The sequence below is a fragment of the Drosophila takahashii genome, chromosome 2L (genome assembly GCF_030179915.1).
Source record: "Drosophila takahashii strain IR98-3 E-12201 chromosome 2L, DtakHiC1v2, whole genome shotgun sequence".
NCBI classification, from domain to species: Eukaryota; Metazoa; Arthropoda; class Insecta; order Diptera; family Drosophilidae; genus Drosophila; species Drosophila takahashii.
This window is the reverse complement of record NC_091678.1, coordinates 39,142,802-39,162,764: the sequence shown is the minus strand read 5'-3', so window position 1 is coordinate 39,162,764 and position 19,963 is coordinate 39,142,802. Positions and strand designations below refer to the sequence as shown.

Here is a 19,963-nt window from a genome sequence, read left to right as displayed (position 1 = left end):
AATTGTATTATCAACAATCCCCGGGGTTCGCGTTATTTCTATGGTAGTTAACAACCAAGCACTCGGGAGAATTATAAAATTCGTAGTTAGTCTAACCATCAGGCCTTAGCCTAATGACTAGCAGATGGAATAGGTAAGAAAAGTTCTTTATTGAAAAAAAGAACAACGTATTAAAAAGTTATAAGTGTATCAACAAAAATATACCCATAAGAGAAGAGACAGTACTAAAACACCTGTCCGACATAGTTTTAAACACAAACAAAATTAGAAGAGCAATAGCTGTAACTTCGGATAGGTTAACTTTTACACATTTTAATCTAGCAGTAAAAATACATGATATTATAATCATCGTATTATCGAAAGCCTTACAAAAGTATGGTATATCATTTAAAATACCAAACAACTTTCATTCCCAAATTGAGGTCGACTTAGCATTCCCTCAAAATTCAGACTTCAGAAGAGGACACAACAATGACTCAAACCAACGTCCAATTCTTAAAAACTGCATCGTAACTCATACCTAAGTTTGACGGCAAAGCAAAAAACTTGAAAAGTTTCGTAGATTCCCTAAGATCGGTACATACTATCAAAGAAACCTATGAACCTATCGCGGTCAAACTAATAAAAACAAAACTAAAAGGATAGGAGATGAAAGCAACATCGCTGACATAATATCTAAATTGACAAAAACGGTCAAAGGAGAATCGGTAGAAGTTTTATCTGCCAAACTGATGAATTTACAGCAAAAAAATAAAAACGCTACAGTGTATGCTAAGGAAGTCGAGGATTTAACAAAGGCCCTTCTAGGAGCTTACCTTCGTCAATGATAGCTTACCACTGGAACTAGCATCAAAATACAGCACCCAAAGCGCTGTCGAAGCAATGACAACTAACTGCTCGTTAGATAAGGTGAAACTTATAATGCAAGCAGGCACGTTTGCGGATATGAATGAAGCCGTAACCAAGTTCATCAACAGGTGTACTGAAGCCACAGGACAGTCAAACGCTGTTTATAACTACCGAGGAAATACCACCTACAGAGGTAGGGGAAATAGAGGGGGCCGCGGGTATTATGGTAATAATAATAACCGCAATAATAACAATGACCGAAACAATGCAAACTCTAATACACAGAGTACTTCTACTGGAAGAAATAATTCCAGTGTTAGGGTCACTCAGGAAAACGAGGAGGACCCCTTGACGGTGGTCTCAGTTTTTTTATAAAAGTTAAAAATGAAAAAACCAACAAATATTTAACATTGTTAGTGGATACGGGAGCCGAAATTTCATTACTTAAACAATGTAATCAAGAGTACCCCGAATTAGACAGTTCTAAAATTTCAAATATAACTGGAATAGGACCAGGTTCTATAAAATCCTTGGGCTTAACGCTTGTGGAAATTAAAATGCCATTATACCACATGACTTTCAAATAGTTCCACCTGATTTTCCGATTCCATGCGATGACATTCTAGGAATAGATTTCATTAAAGAATTCAATTGCGTCTTAGACTTTCAAGATTCACAAAATTCTCTAGTACTAAGACCTAATAACTTAACTTTTTCAATACAAATCCCAATGCACAATTCGGTTTCCGAAAATACTCTGTTACTACCATGTAGATCAGAAGTAATTAAAACAGTAAAAATTAACTCAAAAGAATCGTCCGTCTTCATTCGAAGTCAAGAACCATTAAGAGATGTGCAACAATCCGATTTCTAAATACAAGCTCTGAAACAATTAGTTTAAACGTTGACACAATAAAATTCGAGTCGTTAGAAAACTATAATAAGTTTCCCTTCTCAATTCCAAACAAAATTGTCAGAACTGTGTAAAACGTATAGTGATATATTCGGTCTTGAATCGGAACCGATATCAGCTAACAATTTTTATAAACAACAGCTTCGCTTAAGCGATAAAACACCCGTATACATAAAAAATTATAGATATGCAGAAAGTGAAAAGCCAGAAATTAACAAACAGGTCGATAAATTAATAAAAGATGGTATAGTCGAACCATCAATTTCTGAATATAACAGTCCATTATTGTTAGTTCCAAAAAAATGCCTACCAAATTCAACAGAAAAACGATGGAGACTAGTGGTAGACTACAGACAAATAAACAAAAAATTGTTAGCCGACAAATTTCCGTTACCACGCATAGAAGATATGTTGGATCAGTTAGGACGGGCTAAATACTTTTCTTGCTTGGACCTAATGTCCGGATTCCACCAAATAGAATTGTCCGAAAAATTTAGAAACCTTACATCGTTCTATACAAATAAAGGTTCATTTCGTTATACGCGATTTCCATACGGACTGAAATTGGCACCAAATTCATTCATGCGATAAAAACAGACCATCGACCATTAATTTACCTATGAAAGATCAATGAAAGACCCTAGTTCAAAATTAACAAAAATAAGGCTAGATTTAGAAATATATGATTTTACTGCGGAATACCTCAACGGGAAAAATAATTACGTGGCAGACGCTCTGTCCAGAATTACAATAAACGACTTAAAATCAATAAACAGACAGGTAATGAAAATAACAACCAGATCAGAAACACGAAAAAACAGGATCAGAAATCAGAAAAGGAACCTTTGCAGAAGCAGGAGTATTCTGCGCCCAGAGTCTATGACGTTATCAATAACAATGACATCAGAAAATATGTGAAGCTTAAATTCGTCAAACACAAGTGTTTGTTTAAACGAGGAAAAGGAATAATTTCACTATTTGTAGTTGATGATTTGTACTCCAATGGAAAAGTTGATTTAAAACAATTTTTCCAAAGGCTTGAGATACAGGCCGGAATGCAAAACATAAAACAATTTCAACTGGCACCCAGCGGACTGATTTTAAAGTCGGTACTATTACGAGAATTTAAAGAAATGGGCAACCGTACATTGCAAAAGGTACAAATAGCGCTACTTTCTGAGGTGACCATATTAGACAAAAATAATGAAAAGAACATAAGAGAAATCTTAAAAAAATTTCGTGATGATTCAATCGAGGGAGGCCCTTCAGGAATAAGGCAACATTACTATTGGTCAAACATGACAAAAGTAGTTACTAAATATATAAAAACCTGTCAGACCTGTCAACAATCTAAGACAACCACTTATACAAAAACACCAATGACTATTACCGAGACACACACTTCAGCTTTTGACACGGTACTAATTGATACTATTGGTCCACTACCGCGTTCGGAGGACGGAAATGAATACGCAGACACACTAACTAACTAAATGTTTAGTAACAGTACCAATTCCGAATAAAAGCGCAAATACCGTTGCAAAAGCAATCTTCGAAAACTTTATAATCGTTTACGTCCCAATGAAAGTCATTCTAACAGAGTATAAGAACAGTATAATAAGAGACTTATGCAAATATATGAAAATTGACAACATCTCATCGACTGCACACCACCATCAAACCCTAGGGACTATTGAACGCAGTCATTAACATTTAACGAATATGTCCGTTCATATATTTCAAGTGAAAAAAGTGATTGGGACATATGGTTGAAATATTTCACATACTGTTTTAACACTACATCGAGACCAGCTCGAAAATTTATAGATATTTCTAAAATAAATCAAATAGATTCCATATACAACATAGATGATTATGCTAAGGAAGTTAAGTTTTTGCTGGAAAGGAAAAAAGAAAAGCGAAAAACACTATAATAATAATTTCGATCTTAAAGTCGGAGATCAAGTCTTACTTAAAAATGAGACAGGGCACAAACTAGTTATGAACTTTCTAGGACCATTTAAGGTCGTAAGTATAAACGATAGAAATAATATAAAAACAAGAGAGAACGCTATAGTCCGGTGGTTTCCCGACTATCTAGTACCCGCCACTCGGCTAAAGAGAGTGCGAGGGAGATAGATATATATATATAATTTTTTTGATTACGTATAACTTTTTAATGAATGGTCCGATTTGAAAAATGTCTTCTACATTTCGAAAGGTATAAATATACACAACAAAATTGCATTTATACTTTTCAGAAATCTTTAAAGGTGTGGGCGCCAGACACATTTTAAAATCGTTAGTGTGCGATTGTGGTCGTTAGAGGGGCCTTGGCGCTCGGCTGAAATAAACTTGCGCTGCTTAGGAAGCCCAAGAATATGTGTGGAAAATCTCAACCCTCTTGATTTTGTAGTTTCCGAGATCTCAGCGTTCATGCGGACGGAAAGACAGACAGACGGATAGACGGACATGGCTAGATCGACTCGGCTAGTGACCCTGATCAAGAATGTATATACTTTATATGATCGGAAACGCCTCCTTCTAGCTGTTACATACTTTTGCACGAATACAATATACCCGTTACTCGTAGAGTAAAAGGGTAGAGTATAATTAAAACTGAAAGTTTCAACCAGTCCTTATTGAGAATACTACACTATCCTATGTTAACCACGCAGTTAACCTTGGGTTTACTTTTAACAGCACATTAACCTGGAGCGACCACATAACTAGAGCAGTAGGAAAAACGTACGGACTGTTAAGACAACTTAACTTAAATCAGCAATATCTCCCACTCGAAATCAGATTATTACTTGCAAAGACCTATCTTACTCCATCTGTACTGCATGGCGTATTGCACGATATATATTTAACTTGAAGGCCCGGGACCATATTTCTCAATACACCAAAAAAAATGTACAAATTGGATATAAAATCTGTCATCGATCGAACTATCCTCAAAATTGTGCACAAAATTATTCACACTAGGGAACCGTCGTACCTGTTTTCTGAGTTAAGCTTTAGCGCATCTCAGAGAACAAAAATTTAATTGCAAGTCGGACCAAGTTGTCGAGTTCTTCGTACCACTTTTTTGTTAATGCTGCATGTCTCTGGAACCAGCTCCCACACTGTTTAAAATTAATAGCGCCAAAAAATACAAGCTAAGCCTAACCACACACCTCATTACAAAATCAACCTAATTATAGTACACACTTTTAATTTAAGTAAAATTAGTTTTAGCTCAAAACAATTTGTAATTTAGAATAAGAATATTGAAATACCATGCCATAACACAACGTGACTAGCACATTAAATTAACAGTTTCATTACTTGTAGTGCTAGGATGCAAAATAAAGAAATAATAATAAATAAATAAAGTGAGCAGTTTCTTTTCGACACACTCCTTACAGGATGCCCCGCCGTGAACCAGACACGGGGGAAATCTTCTGAGTCGGCTGTGTGTCACGTGCACCACGCGGCGCGACTGTAACGCCGCTACGGAGCATTTCCACCGCCCACGTGCGGAGCACCCCCAACCTCAGATGCCCCAGCAAATTCTGTCGCAAAGATACCCTCTCCTGGAGAAGTACCTGAGGCCGCACCGAGACCTAGGCCACCGCATTCCACGTGCGGATCGAACACCTGCAAGTGACGTCCACTTGCGGATCAATCGTCGGACAGGACCCTACGGCCACCGCATTCTACGTGCGGAACGGAAACCCGCAAGTCGTGCCTGTCTGCCAGTGCATCGAATCCTGCTGCTACTGGAGTATTCCATTCAATGATCCTTCTACACTCAGAAAAAAAAATTCCTAGATTTAAGGAAACATGGACTACATTGCCTAAAATGGTAATTTAAGGCCATTGTGGACTTAAAAATAGTAAAAATGGCCAAAAATTTTAAATAATTAATAGAGTGAAATATAGTCCACTACCTAAAAAATAGCACATGACCATAAACAATACAAAATAACTTTTTTGTAAACAAAAAATAAAAAAAAAAACTAAGAACAAATAATGTTTTATATTTGGAGAGAAATTACGATCTTGGTACTTATAAAGAGTTTACCCATTTATGGGTATATTTAAAAAAAATAGTCTGTAAACAATAATACTTTTATTTTTATATTTTCAAGAAAATGTTTCTTAATTTTAATTTAATTTTTTTGACGTAAAGTAAATACAAATTGGTAATGATTTTTTAAATTGCGAAACCGTAGTAAGAAATTTTTTAACCATTCCATGTGAAATGTACCAGGCAAATTTTTTAAAAATCATAAATGTGGGATAGCATAATATCCTTAATTTCTTTAAATATACAAACAAAAACAATATCACTGAACAAATTTTAAAGATAAATCGAACTATGTTAAAATATTTGTTGACATTTCTTTAAAAGCAAGAGAGAACGCTATAGTCGGGTGCCCCGACTATCAGATACCCGTTACTCCGCTAAAGGGAGTGCGAAGGAGATGGAGATAAAAACTTTGATCCGCCGTAACTTTTTAACGAATGGTCCGATTTCTTCTACATTTCGATAGGTATTCATAAACACAATAAAACTGCATTTTTACTTTTCCGAAATATTGAAATTTTTAAAATCGTATATAAGCGATTGTGGGCGTTAGAGGGGGCGTGGCACGCTTTTGAAATAAACTTGCGCTGGGTAGGAACTCCTAGGATCTGCATGCAAAATGTCAATCTTCTAGCTTTTATACTTTCCGAGATCTCAGCGTTCATACGGACGAGTCAGTGTGTTAAGTCCAACAATGGACTTAAAACAAGTCTAAGATTTCTTAGGTCCAAAATTAGTTCATATTACCTTAGTTTAAGTCAATTTTTTGGGTTTTAAGTCCATATTTTTTTCTGGGTGTACGGCTCCCTATATCCGTGCGGATCTGCATAAGACCGGCACGAATCATAGTCCTGTGTGTGCGGCTAGGAAAGCGGAATTAAGCAGGACGACGCATAAACACAGCACGACAATTTCGAACACCTAATTCAGCACTGATATGCAGAGAGTGTTAAGCATGTGGTGGAACGATTTAGGCGCCTTAGTTTAGTTTATCAATTTTTATTAAATGCCCTGATGCTCTCTGCAGTCAGTTGAAGTAGCAGTAAATTCTTAATTTATTTTGTATCGTAAAGCTTAATTCAAATGCTGTTGTAAAAGTGAAGTCTTGTTGGGAACATTTGTAATTAATGTAATCTCGTTAACTTGCCTCAGCCTACAACACCTCCAGCTAAACTTCTATTAAGATTCAAAAAAACCATGAAGTAATAATTACACTATGCAGCATCAAAAATAAACCTCGATGAATGCTATATTTTTGGATTCGTTACGAATTCCCAAGATAAACTGCGTTTTCCAAAGAGTTCCCCGACGCAAGGATTCTTAGCAAAAGACTCAAAGTTTAAAAATGCTGAAATTGACCAACTTTGCGGAGCTCTCAAATGGATGCATGGCTTGGTTCGAAGTTAAAGTTTTTTAAAAGATACACCCTTTATCTTTCAAACCCCATATATAAAATAATTTTAGGATTTTTTTTAAGGCAGAAATAAATTCCAAAAAACAACTGAAAAACATACAGCTGCGGTCAAAATAGTAGCAGTGTTGCCGCCTTGTGTTTTTAAAAGTTTTATGTTGTAATTTTTTCTTATCCAATTAGTCTAATAGTAAAATTATAATCAATACAATATTTCCAGGAAAAGATCAATTACAACAACAAACTTTTAAATACGCAGGGCGGCAACACTACTACCATTTTGACCGCAGCTGTATACTTTTATGTTTTTTGACTATGTTTTCTAGAATTTGTTTCTGCCTTAAAAAAAATCTTAAAAATTTTTTAAGTATGGGGTATAAAAGATCAAATAAAAACACCTCTTTACGAGGTAAAAAACTAGTGACGACCGCACCTTCAACATACAAAAGTTCTGATATCAACATTTGTGACGAAAAATTATTACACTCGTCATTAAATAGACTTTCTAATCTTTTCTCATTCGGCCCGCCCTAGCAAACTATTCCAGCCTTTTTCCCCTTACAGGCATTTTCTATTGCAGCGTGACGAATGAGAAAAGATTAGAAAGTCTATTTAATGACGAGTGTAATAATTTTTCGTCACAAATGTTGATATCAGAACTTTTGTATGTTGAAGGTGCGGTCGTCACTAGTTTTTTACCTCGTTAAGAGGTGTTTTTATTTGATATCAGAAGTTTTTGTTTGCTTACATTTGCTCTCAGAGGAGCTAATATATACATTTAAATTTAAATTGGTCAATCATAATTTTTAAACTATTGTATTTTAACAAATTAAGTTAAAAAGGCGTTGAAGTATTTCAAAATACCTTTTGAACGAGGTATAGCCCATGTCTGTACCTTTAGTAGTGTAGAACTTACAAACTAACGAAATTTAGCTATTTTTAGCTTTTTCCCGCTAAAGTAGCGGCTTTTTCCAAAAGTCGTAGAACAAAAGATTCCTATATGGAACTCTTAAGTGCAAATTTACTGATTCCATGACCCTAAAATACAGTTTGGATACCCTCACACAAAATTCAACTCAGGGAGCGTTAGTTGTTCGAGCTGTCAAAAGTGGCTATTTTCGTATAAAAATAACTTTTAAACGTGACTTTTTACAGTAATGTGTTATATACCGAAATTTAAGGAATCTCAAGGGCTATACAGTTTAAAATCGTTAGAGCCGTTTTTGAGAAAATTAAAAAAAAGCTAAAAAAAAAGTTTAAACAAATTATTTTTTGTTCATATCTTTTTAAATAATACATTTACACAAATTGCATATAGAAGGCGTTTATAGCATTTAAAAATACCTTTCAAACGAGATGCAGCACAAGTCTGTAGCTTTAGTAGTATAGAAGTTACGGCTTTCCGAATTTTAGCTATTTATAGCTGTTTTCCCGCTAAACTAGCGAGTTTTTCCAAAAGTGGTAGAACAAAAGTTTTTTATATCGATGTGATGAACGTCATATCAAATTTTCAGAACTTAAAAAACATATTTTGGACAAACTGACAAACTGACAAACAGAATTAAATTTTCATTTTGGGAAGAAGAAGAAAATCTTATTTTGTGACCCCTCATTCGACGGGTATTTTCAAAAGGAATACAACTAAAACATTGCGAGGGGGCATTTATCCCCACCGGCCCCAACAGCTCCAAATTTCGAAATTTTCACTTTTTCACTTTCACCGCTCTCTCTCCCAAGCCAATTGATTTTCTTAAAGTCTTGGTATGCAATCCTGTTTGTTTTCGCAATACCTTTCGATAGGTGTATTATTCATTATGATCGGAACATCACAGTAGATTTACATTTCTTCGTGTATATATAGTAGTCGCCTTCGCACACTCTCCTGGTGCGCTTCGTCACTACATGGACTGCCGTCCATAGTGATTAATTGTGGGCGTTAGAGGGGGCATGGCGCTGAAATAAACTTGCGTTGCGTAGGAAGCCCAAGAATATGTGTCGAAAAACTCAACCTTCTAGCTTTTGTAGTTTCCGAGATCTCAGCGTTCATACGGACAGACAGACAGGCAGACAGGCAGACAGACAGACAGACAGACAGACAGACAGACAGACAGACAGACAGACAGACAGGCAGACAGACAGACAGACAGACAGGCAGACAGACAGACAGACAGACAGACAGACAGACAGACAGACAGACAGACAGACAGACAGACAGACAGACAGACAGACAGACAGACAGACAGACAGACAGACAGACAGACAGACAGACAGACAGACAGACAGACAGACAGACAGACAGACAGACAGACAGACAGACAGACAGACAGACAGACAGACAGACAGACAGACAGACAGACAGACAGACAGACAGACAGACAGACAGACAGACAGACAGACAGACAGACAGACAGACAGACAGACAGACAGACAGACAGACAGACAGACAGACAGACAGACAGACAGACAGACAGACAGACAGACAGACAGACAGACAGACAGACAGACAGACAGACAGACAGACAGACAGACAGACAGACAGACAGACAGACAGACAGACAGACAGACAGACAGACAGACAGACAGACAGACAGACAGACAGACAGACAGACAGACAGACAGACAGACAGACAGACAGACAGACAGACAGACAGACAGACAGACAGACAGACAGACAGACAGACAGACAGACAGACAGACAGACAGACAGACAGACAGACAGACAGACAGACAGACAGACAGACAGACAGACAGACAGACAGACAGACAGACAGACAGACAGACAGACAGACAGACAGACAGACAGACAGACAGACAGACAGACAGACAGACAGACAGACAGACAGACAGACAGACAGACAGACAGACAGACAGACAGACAGACAGACAGACAGACAGACAGACAGACAGACAGACAGACAGACAGACAGACAGACAGACAGACAGACAGACAGACAGACAGACAGACAGACAGACAGACAGACAGACAGACAGACAGACAGACAGACAGACAGACAGACAGACAGACAGACAGACAGACAGACAGACAGACAGACAGACAGACAGACAGACAGACAGACAGACAGACAGACAGACAGACAGACAGACAGACAGACAGACAGACAGACAGACAGACAGACAGACAGACAGACAGACAGACAGACAGACAGACAGACAGACAGACAGACAGACAGACAGACAGACAGACAGACAGACAGACAGACAGACAGACAGACAGACAGACAGACAGACAGACAGACAGACAGACAGACAGACAGACAGACAGACAGACAGACAGACAGACAGACAGACAGACAGACAGACAGACAGACAGACAGACAGACAGACAGACAGACAGACAGACAGACAGACAGACAGACAGACAGACAGACAGACAGACAGACAGACAGACAGACAGACAGACAGACAGACAGACAGACAGACAGACAGACAGACAGACAGACAGACAGACAGACAGACAGACAGACAGACAGACAGACAGACAGACAGACAGACAGACAGACAGACAGACAGACAGACAGACAGACAGACAGACAGACAGACAGACAGACAGACAGACAGACAGACAGACAGACAGACAGACAGACAGACAGACAGACAGACAGACAGACAGACAGACAGACAGACAGACAGACAGACAGACAGACAGACAGACAGACAGACAGACAGACAGACAGACAGACAGACAGACAGACAGACAGACAGACAGACAGACAGACAGACAGACAGACAGACAGACAGACAGACAGACAGACAGACAGACAGACAGACAGACAGACAGACAGACAGACAGACAGACAGACAGACAGACAGACAGACAGACAGACAGACAGACAGACAGACAGACAGACAGACAGACAGACAGACAGACAGACAGACAGACAGACAGATAGACAGACAGACAGACAGACAGACAGACAGACAGACAGACAGACAGACAGACAGACAGACAGACAGACAGACAGACAGACAGACAGACAGACAGACAGACAGACAGACAGACAGACAGACAGTGACCCTGATCAAGTATATATACTTAATAGGGTCGGAAATGCTTCCTTCTAGCTGTTACATACTTTTACACGAATACAATAAAAAGATAGCCGTAAATAAATGGTTAAATGTTTCTCCAAATGATATGTTAGCCCAGTGAGAGAGTGCGCCGTTCTCATTTAATATTATTATTAATAATAATATTAATGTTTTTTCATATACACTTGTATATCAGAGATCTCTTAGACGCGTGTCCTTAACAGTGTCTGATGGTGTAACTGGTAAGGTGCATGTCTTCGAAGCGAGAGGACCCCGGTCGCCAGTCCCACGGGTGCAAATGGGTTGGAAGTCTTTTTCAGTTGTAAAATGCATTTAATAATAAGAATAAAAAAACAAGAAAGGAAGTTAAATTATATTTGAATTAAATCGAATTATCATGAATTATACTAAAAAAAGAAGAAGTCCATGGCGTTGTCGCCTGCAACATTTGCAAAAGTGTTTTTAAGTTTGGAGCAAGCACATCCAACTTAGTAAAACATAGGTGTTACACACGAGTATCACAGACCACAGCTATCGTTTCCCAAGTCGATGTAAGCCAAGAAACCAAGCAGAAGGCTACTGCGCTAATGACGAAATGGACTATAGAGAACTGCCGCTCCATTAAAATTGTTCAGGATTCTGGGTTGAAGGACTTCGCTAAATTTCTTATAGAACTCGGTGCCACGTTTGGTGCCAACGTAGATGTTAACAAGCTGTTGCCTCATCCTACAACAATATCGCGAAACATTTCCAAGATGTTTCAATTGCAAGTTGGCCCAATCAAGAAGGAAATTTTGAAATACAAATGTTTCGGTTATTCGTTAACTTGCACTGAACTATATACAGGAAGGACTTCTAGTAGATCGCCTAATGGCAATGAAATCCATGAAAGGAGATTCCTGCACAGGTATGCAAACGCTTAACTAAAGCATTCGTTTTTTTTTTTTTTTAATAATTTAACTTTAAAAAAAGGCAAAAATATTCGAGCAGAAATTAAGAACATATTGGAACAATTCGAATGCAACCTCGACCATGACAGTCCAGTTATTGTGTCAGATCGTGGGTCCAACATGATTGCAGCATTTCGCGACAATCAAAAAGTTCATTGTGTGAACCACTTGATTAATAACAGTATAGAGAAGGTAATCAAAATCTTACCGGAAATGACATCTATATTATCAAGCTGTAGCAAGCTGGTTAGATATTTCAAGAAGTCTGGATCAAACGCCAACTAGGTTGAACACTGCATTCTACTTAGTAAGATCGGTAGAGGTTAATTGGGTTGGAATTTCAAAACACTTGAAGGAGAAAAAAGAAGCTCACAGAATCGACAACTGGAATGTAAAAAATTTGAGTGCAATTTCCAGCCTTTTGGAAGTGTTTGAGGGCGTATCAAAAAAACTAGAGGCCAGCAAACGACCAACTTTCCACTTAGTCGTACCAAACATAAAAAAACTACAAAAAACATGCCTTCCTGACATAAATGATAGCAAAATTATTGAACTTTTGGGTGAACTTCCGTTTAGCTCCTACCCCCAATTTTGTTCAAACTTTCCATATCGACGTGTTTTTGGGTCCTGATTATTGGAAAAATAGTCAAAGTTGGCGCAAATAACGGGATCATGAAAAATAACGGTAAAAACTGTTTTTCTTAAATATCTTCGAATATAATAACATAATCAAAAAGCTAGCTAGGAGAAATGAAAGCTATTAAATAAATGAGTATTTTATGTTTTATACATTTTTTGTGTAAAACTAATAGTTTTCGTTAAAAACGCAAAATAAGAATATTTTTTCACAATGTTTGAAAATAAAAAACCGTTGGAGCACACTTGCGTCATTTTGCCCGAAATATCGCACGAAAGCTTCATGTTATATCGGTGTGTCAAAATTTATATCGATGTCTCTCGATGTATTAGCGATGATACTACCTAAGCACGAGAATGGCATTACATTTTTTACGAAGAGCATTTCTGTTCTCGTAGTTAAATATAACATTTAGAAAACAAAATAAAATACAAATTATACAACGAAAATAAAATTTATTAACAAAAAATACATATAAATCATTTATAAAGTCGCAGGCAAAAATTTTTTTAAACAAAAATCGCGGCGATTTTTTTTTTTTTAAATTTTTGCCTGCGGCGCTTTCCTCGCCCGTACCTTACTACTTTCTTTAAAAGCTTATCCAGCTTTCATTCAGGTCATCCGTTCCATTTCCTTTTTTCGAGGAACATGAACACGATACATCGTATAAAAAGTCAAAATAGGTCCATCGCTAGATTAGAAGCTAAAATGCTGTTATCGGCTAATCGAAAACTATCTGACGCCATTTTTATGGCGGGATATTGCAGTATTTTAAAATGTTCACACCCAATTTAAAATACTTCTTTTAGTTTTTCCTCGAACACCTTTATGTTTACGAAGAAAATGATTAATACACAAAAGATCCGTTTTATAAATATCTTCTGTTTTTGTCTAAAAAATTTTTTGTTTTTCCTCATATTTTCCGAAAAAACTGCAAAAAACCGAAAATTTTACAATTTTTACCGTTATTTTTCAAGATCCCGTTGTTTGCGCCAACTTTGGCTATTTTTCCCGTAATCAGGACCCAAAAAGACGTCAATATGGAAACTTTGAAAAAAATTGGGGGTAGGAGCTAAACGGAAGTTTATCCGAACTTTTTAAATCCGCTTTGAACAACCAACTTTTAGAAACAGTAATTCCAAATTTAAGTAAATATCATAATCTAGCACTTTTTCTTTTTCCACCAACCAGCAAACTACTACAATTTTCTACTACAGATAAAGACTCAATCATTAACGACTGCAAAGACATAACGACAACTTACATTTCTGGTAACATTTCAAAAGAATGATACAATCTCTCCTTTTGATGACGAATTTGCGGAATATATTAATTTTCCAGATATTGCTGAAAATGCAGATCAAGTGGAGAGTGAATGCACGAAACTTAATAACAGAAAAACGTTGTTTAATTGCCACTAACGCGGACAGCATTAACAAAATTATGTTTTTACACGCCAATATAACCAAAATCTTAAACAATTAAAAAAAATGTTTTTTTTTGTATTTTTTTACTTTAATATTATCAATTTTTGTTTTTTTTCTATTTAGATGCATTACAAGCCCTGTCCTTTGATATTTTTTATTATAGAATTAACTCGAATGAACTCAGTGAAAACTGTCATTTTGATTTATTCCCATTCGGGCGATATAGCTTGAATGTTGTGAGACTGAGTCTAAGGTGTTCATTCAAATTCACTCAAATTCTATTGAAGTTTCACTCATTCACACTCATTCATAAGGAACATGAATGATTCATAGGCCGATTTGAATGCATTCATGCAGACCTCTACTCTATACAGTTATTAATCAAGTGGTTCACGCAATGAACTTTTTGATTGTCGCGAAATGCTGCAATCATGTTGGACCCACGATCTGACACAATAACTGGACTGTCATGGTCGAGGTTGCATTCGAATTCTTCCAATATGTTCTTAATTTCTGCTCGAATATTTTTGCCTTTTTTTAAAGTTAAATTATTAAAAAAAAAAACGAATGCTTTAGTTAAGCGTTTGCATACCTGTGCAGGAATCTCCTTTCATGGATTTCATTGCCATTAGGCGATCTACTAGAAGTCCTTCCTGTATATAGTTCACCGTGCAAGTTAACGAATAACCGAAACATTTGTATTTCAAAATTTCCTTCTTGATTGGGCCAACTTGCAATTGAAACATCTTGGAAATGTTTCGCGATATTGTTGTAGGATGAGGCAACAGCTTGTTAACATCTACGTTGGCACCAAACGTGGCACCGAATTCTATAAGAAATTTAGCGAAGTCCTTCAACCCAGAATCCTGAACAATTGTAATGGAGCGGCAGTTCTCTATAGTCCATTTCGTCATTAGCGCAGTAGCCTTCTGCTTGGTTTCTTGGCTTACATCGACTAGGTAAACGTTAGCTGTGGTCTGTGATACTCGTGTGTAACACTTATGTTTGGAAGTGCTTGCTCCAAACTTAAAATCACTTTTGCAAATGTTGCAGGCGACAACGCCATGGACTTCTTTTTTTTTTCCGTTTATAATATTTGAAAAAAAATCCCACACCTTGCTTCTTCCTCTCTTTTTACTCAAGGTATACACTCCATCGAGAAGTTTCTGCTTTGTTTCTGAAAGCTCTTCGGTGGATAAGACCTAACAGACCACATTATTTCAAAACACTGATAAAATTAATAATAGAAAGAAACAAATAAACTTACAGGATTGTTCATTCTTGCTAATAATAACTCGAATAACTCGAATGATTCGAATGTTATTGACATGCCTACCTTGTCGTTTTATATTAAGCAATATTTCAGTATAATTCATCTGAATTGAATGTCGAAAATTGTCAAACTCAGTATCATTCAAATTCACTCGCTTTCATTTGACTGTGGGATGTCACTCAATTCATTCATGATAATTCGAATTAATTCAAAAATATTCAACTTTCGAATGTATTTAAGCAGACCTCTAGTATAGAGAAGGCAATCAAAATCTTACCGGAAATGACATCTATAGTATCAAGCTGTAGCAAGCTGGTTAGATATTTCAAGAAGTCTAGATCAAACGCCTCTTTTGGACTCTCCCTAAAAAGTTACAGTCTAACTAGGTGGAACAATGTATTCTACTTAGTAAGATCGGTAGATGTTAATTGGGTTGGAATTTCAAAACACTTGAAGGAGAAAAAAGAAGTTCACAGAATCGACAACTTGAATGTAAACAATTTGAGTGCAATTTCCAGCCTTTTGGAAGTGTTTGAGGGCGTATCAAAAAAACTAGAGGCCAGCAAACGACCAACTTTCCACTTAGTCGTACCAAACATAAAAAAACTACAAAAAACATGCCTTCCTGACATAAATGATAGCAAAATTATTGAACTTTTTAAATCCGCTTTGAACAACCAACTTTTAGAAACAGTAATTCCAAATTTAAGTAAATATCATAATCTAGCACTTTTTCTTTTTCCACCAACCAACAAACTACTACAATTTTCTACTACAGATAGACTCAATAATTAACGACTGCAAAGACATAATGACAACTTACATTTCTGGTAACATTTCAAAAGAATCTGAAGATACAAGCTCTCCTATTATTGACGAATTTGCGGAATATATTAATTTTCCAGATATTGCTGAAAATGCAGATCAAGTGGAGAGTGAAATCAGAAGCTATTCAAACACAAACGTGATTTACTCGCCAGAGTTCAATTGCCTTGAATGGTGGAACTCCCAAAAGCATATGTTTCCTCTTTTGTACAAAACAAGCTGCAAAATTTTGTGTATACCAGCTAGTAGTGCTGCATCCGAAAGAGTGTTTTCAGATGCACAAAACTTAATAACAGAAAAACGTTGTTTAATTGCCACTAACGCGGACAGCATTAACAAAATTATGTTTTTACACGCCAATATAAATAAATCTTAAACAATTAAAAAAAATGTTTATTTTTTTGTATATTTTTACTTTAGTATTATCAATTTACGATTTTATTCTATTTAGATGCATTACAAGCCCTGTCCTTTGATATTTTTTATTATAGAATTAACTCGAATGAACTCAGTCAAAACTGTCATTTTGTTTCATTCCCATTCGGGCGATATAGCTTGAATGTTGTGAGACTGAGTCTAAGGTGTTCATTCAAATTGTTTCATTCCCATTCGGGCGATATAGCTTGAATGTTGTGAGACTGAGTCTAAGGTGTTCATTCAAATTCACTCAAATTCTATTGAAGTTTCACTCATTCACACTCATTCATAAGGAACATGAATGATTCATAGAGCGATTTGAATGCATTCATGCAGACCTCTATTTCGTACCCAACAGATATATTAGATACAGCCTGTGTGAGCTCATTATATTCAGTTGTTCGATGGGGTCTATAAATACAACAGATTAGGATTTTTGATTTAAACCGACGATCTACGACATCTAAAAAAATATATTCAACTCTGCTGTCAATGGGATTTGATTGAATAAGTTTCGAAGTATATTTGTTGCTTACATAAATGGCTACACCACCTGCGTGGGTTACTCTGTCGGATCTGTACAATACATAACCATCACATTCAAAAGGGACATCACTATAGCCACTGACAAACCATGTTTCTAAAACACAGACCACATCAACATTTGAACCAACAAATAGTTCCCTAAACTCATCCATTTTTCTGACCAGGCTTTGAGCATTTATGTGAACAACCGTCAACCCCACTTTCTGTTTACAAAGAATTTTAAGCAGACTGCTCGCTGTAGCATTATTTGTGTTGACCTGCATTAATATTAAGATATACGGAAAATTGGGAAACGCACATATGAATTGAGAAGGCACAAGCTAGATTTAGATAAAGAGAGATTACAAATAGAAAGATAAATTTAGTCTTAAAAACTATACTCTTAACGAGTTCAACTGCATAGGAGATGTTAGTTAGTCGTCGTGTTAGTCGTCCCACCAATAGAATTAGTGAGTGTTTAGATATTTGTAGAATGGAGCTTGGTAAAGTAAATGAATGGGCAAATAACAACGGTGTCGCCATCAATCCATCAAAATCAAAGTGCTTGATCATTTTTAAAAATAAGTTATGCAATAATACACTAAGGGCCGGTTTCTCGAGTCCCTGTCAAAGTCCCTGATAGCTATCTGTCCGAAAAAGTTAAAGACCAGATAAACTGTTCGTAAAAGCAAATCGGATTTCTCGACTGCTTTAATTTATCTGAACGAGAAACAATTACAGAGTGCTGTTAACGCACAGAATTGTGCTGTGAAGCGCCAAAAATGGCGTGCTTCGATTATTTCATCAGCCGTTTCGGTATATTTCAAGGGAAAAGTCAGCTGTGATTTCGTTTCTTCTTCTTAGTTGGCTTTGGGAAATCAGCTGTCATTCTATCGAGCCGAAAACGCTTAACAGGGACTCCGAGTCCCTGTCAAAGTTAGCTCTCACATTTATGCTCGAGAAAGCCAAAATGCCTTAGCAGGGACTTTATCTGTTCGAGAAATGTTAGCCGGCCCTCGAGAAACCGGCCCTCGAGAAACCGGCCCTAAGCCCCCTGATGATTAATAACATACCAATTTAGTACGTGGAAACCGCCAATAATCTGGGTATGGAGTGTTATCTTCTTTGGAGCTGCTACTGAGGTCATCGTGATCAGATCTCGGCTTAATCTGATTTATGTGGCGCTTAACAACACCTGTGGATGCTCGAAGAATAAATACCATACGGCCGATGGATCGATCGATGACTGCTTTTATCCACTTTTCTCCCCTGGCGTAATTTTTGGCAAATACTTTTTGGTTCGGCGAATACTTTTTTGGTTCGATGTGCTGGCTTTCAGTTTGTTTTTCAAAAAGTTGACTCAAGATCGTACGCACAGGGCGACCAAGTAGAAGTTCTGCTGGACTTCTTCCTTCTGAGTTTGGGGTGAAACGATATGAACTGAGGTATTTTGTAACGGCTGTTTTAACTGAATAACCGTCCTTTATATTTTTGCCGACAGAAGTTTTGAAAGTTTGGACGAAACGCTCAGCAAGTCAATTTGATGCTGGGTGAAAAGGAGCTGTTGTTAGGTGGTTAATTCCATGCTGAAGGCAAAATTCCTTAAAGGTTTCTGCAGTGAGTTGCGGTCCATTATCACTGACAATTGTTTTGGGGTAACCCTCAATTGCAAATATAGCTGTGAGCGCTGATATAGTATTTGCAGTTGTGGTCGTCGACATTTGGGTTATGAACGGAAACTGAGAGTAAGCATCGACGCATATCAACCACATTGAGTCAAATATAGGACCCGCAAAGTCTATGTGAATTCTTTCCCAGGCACTTGTAGCTTTTGGCCAGCTTTATAACTCTTTTACCGGTGCTGGGTTGCCTACCTTGCAAACGCTGCAACTCTTTGTCAGTTGTGCTATGTCGTCGTCAATACCTGGCCACCAGACATGCTGACGTGCTAGTTGTTTCATGCGAACTATTCCCCAGTGACCGTCGTGAAGAAGTATTAGAATTTTACTTCGAAGCTTGCGAGGAATTATAATTCGGTTGACATCAGAATGAAGACATAGCAGCTTGTTGTTGATCGTCAATGCAAATCTACGGCTGAAGTAAGGTTGTATTTCGGGATCATCCTGTTGTTCTGGCCAACCAGTTGATACGAAGTTGTACACTCTCTGCAAAGTTGTATCGCTTTTGAGACTTTCGATGATGATATCGGCATTTATTGGACAGGATATGTCGACGATGTTATAGCAATCCTCTTCCTTGTCGAAAAGGGGATCTGAGCTTATAGGAAGACGTGAGAGTGCGTCTGCGTTTCCATGAGCTGTGGTTGAGCGATATTTTATATCAAAATTGTAAGCCATCAATATTATAGCCCAACGCTGGAGTCTGTTTAAAGTCATTGCTGACAAATGCTTGCTAGGATTAAAGATTGTGACCAACGGCTTGTGATCAGTTATGAGTATAAATTTCCTGCCATATAAATACTGATGAAACTTCTTTACCCCAAATATGATTGAAAGGGCTTCCTTCTCAATTTGGCTGTATCGAACTTGGTGAACGTCAAGGGTTTTCGATGCGAAGGCTATTGGCTTTTCCTTGCCATCTGGATGAATGT

General features: G+C 37.3%; 1 protein-coding gene and 1 long non-coding RNA gene across 3 annotated transcripts in view; one reads left to right on the top strand and one right to left on the bottom strand.

Annotated features, from left to right (window-relative positions):
- The window catches only part of Marf1 (meiosis regulator and mRNA stability factor 1-like protein), a 298,632-nt gene that overhangs the window by 134,049 nt on the left and 144,620 nt on the right, over nucleotides 1-19,963 (top strand). The gene's annotated exons all lie outside the window — the stretch shown is intronic.
- LOC138914989 (uncharacterized) lies at nucleotides 11,526-15,604 on the bottom strand. The gene is made up of 3 exons (XR_011417452.1): nucleotides 15,580-15,604; nucleotides 15,428-15,514; nucleotides 11,526-11,609 (listed from the first exon to the last, which is right to left on the bottom strand). It is a non-coding gene; the product is annotated as an uncharacterized lncRNA (long non-coding RNA).